This window comes from Coenobita brevimanus, chromosome 30, assembly GCF_032717465.1.
Source record: "Coenobita brevimanus isolate Jiangsu-jjx chromosome 30, ASM3271746v2, whole genome shotgun sequence".
NCBI classification, from domain to species: domain Eukaryota; kingdom Metazoa; phylum Arthropoda; class Malacostraca; order Decapoda; family Coenobitidae; genus Coenobita; species Coenobita brevimanus.
In genome coordinates this window covers 26,031,892-26,034,279 of record NC_136983.1, presented here as the reverse complement: position 1 = coordinate 26,034,279, position 2,388 = coordinate 26,031,892, and the positions used below count along the sequence as shown (strand labels likewise).

Below are 2,388 nucleotides of genomic sequence, written 5' to 3'. Positions count from 1 at the left end.
TGTAGTTTGGATGAGTTTATTAATGTTTGGAAGATTCCTTGGCCTCCTCTGATTTCGGATCATCCCTTATCGATTGTTTTAGAGTAGTTTTGGCCTAGATTAAGGCTAGATTTTGATAGGTTGAAGGTAGATAGGAATGGTAGGAATCATATGGAACCTGAAAATACTACTAGAGGATAGAGGTTGAGCGAGTTTAGTTTAAAGTTTACGTTTATAATATTGAGTAGATAGCCTATTAGTCCCCCTAGGATTCTGATTGTTAGTACTAGGTTTTTTATAAGGGGAGAAAGGCAAATAATGTAGGATTCTGGAAAGATTAGTCAAGATAATAGTGCTCCCCTGAGGATTGCTCCTCTTCTAAGAGCTAGTATGGGTGAAGTTATGATGGAGGATGAGTCGTCAATGTTTCTGAATCTAGCTAAGTTAAATTCTCCGGTTATAGAGTAAAAGATTAGGCGGAAGGTGTAGCATACTGTTAATATGGTTGCGATGATGTAGAGAAATAGGATTACAGTATTGATTCATCTTATAAAGGCGATTTCTAGGATAAGGTCTTTTGAGTAGAATCCTGCTAGAAATGGGGTTCCGCATAATGCTAGATTTGCTAGGTTTATGCATATACAGGTTAGGGGCATGGAGGTTACTAGTCTTCCTATTAGTCGGATATCCTGGTATTCTTTTACATTATGAATTATGGCTCCGGCGCATATGAATAAGAGAGCTTTGAATAATGCATGGGTGAGAAGATGGAAGAATGCGAGGTCTTTAAACCCTAGGGCTAGGATTCTTAACATTACTCCTAGTTGTCTGAGGGTTGATAGGGCAATGATTTTTTTTAAGTCGTATTCGAAATTAGCTCCTAGGCCTGACATAAATATTGTTAGAGATCTAAATAGTAGAAGGGTTGGTAAAGTTGTTTCCGATAGTGCGGGCCTAAATCGGATGAGGAGATAGACTCCGGCTGTAACAAGGGTTGAGGAGTGAACTAGAGCTGACACTGGTGTTGGGGCTGCTATGGCAGCTGGAAGCCAGGCGGAGAATGGAATCTGGGCTCTTTTAGTTATTGCTGCTATAATAATAAGTCTTTTTATTAATAGCGTGGAGTTGTCATCCAGGTAAAGTACGTGGAAAATGAAATTTCAGCCTCCTTCAACGAATATTAAGGCAATTCTTAAGAGAAATGCCACGTCTCCGACTCGATTGGATAAGACGGTTAGTATTCCGGCGTTTGCGGATTTCTCGTTTTGATAGTAAATTACTAGAGCATATGATACTAATCCTAAGCCGTCTCATCCTAAAAGAATCCTAATTAAATTAGGGCTGATGATTAAAAAGATTATTGATAGAACAAAAGCTAAGACTAAGTATATAAATCGGTTTATGTTGGGGTCTCCTTCTATGTATCTTCCTCTATAAAAAAGTACTATTGCTGAAATAAATATAACGAATCCTATGAATATTAGAGATATTCAGTCGAAAATGTATGTAGCAACGATAGAGGATGAGTTAATTCTTAGAATTTCTCATTCAATAACATAGCATGTTTTGTCGAATAGGCATAGGAGGGATAAGAATAGTGAGATTAGGGAGAAGAATATTAGGAAGACTATCCTTGTTAAGTGTATCGAAATTTTTCAAATCATGGTTCAGGATAAGATTTTTATTTTTTTAGCGCCACAAACTAACGTTTTAGTAATAAACTACCCGAACGAGCTGAGTTGAAATATAGTTAGAATATAGGAAGGTGGTAAGGTTTGATTAGATGTTAGGTATAATCAGGTTCCTTTTTAGAATTAGAATATTTAGGGGAATTCAATGAAGTCTTAAAACTAGGTATTCTCGTACTTTTCCTGAGCAACAGGAGTATAGAGATCCAGAGAATACACCGTGTTGTCTGAGTGAATAAAGATAGAGAGTATAAGCTGCTCTGAAAAAAGACAGCAATCTAACCCTTAGGGCAGTTAATTTGTTTCATCTAATGACTCTTATGATTAGGTTGATTTCTCCTAGTAAATTAATGGAGGGAGGTGCGGCCATATTACTGATTCTTAGTAAGAATCATCATAGCGCTATTCTTGGTATAAAGTTTAATAGGCCTTTATTAATTAGAAGGCTTCGTCTTCCGATTCGTTCGTATACTATGTTTGCAAGGCAGAATAGCCCTGAAGAACATAGGCCGTGGCCTACTATTACTACAACAGCTCCGTTTATTCCTCATCACCCAAAGGTCAAAAGCCCGCAAAGTACTAATCTTATGTGGGCTACGGAAGAGTAGGCGATGAGTGATTTTATGTCTACTTGTCGTAGACAGATAATACTAACGAAGAATCCTCCTAGGATTCTCAATCTAACTCATAGTCATCTTAAGTTCTTGTTTATTTCGGTAAA

General features: G+C 37.3%; 1 pseudogene; it reads right to left on the bottom strand.

Moving 5' to 3' along the window:
* Positions 1-291: 291 nt before the first annotated feature.
* On the bottom strand, positions 292-1,118 carry LOC145395263 (NADH-ubiquinone oxidoreductase chain 5 pseudogene; annotated as a pseudogene).
* Positions 1,119-2,388: the final 1,270 nt, after the last annotated feature.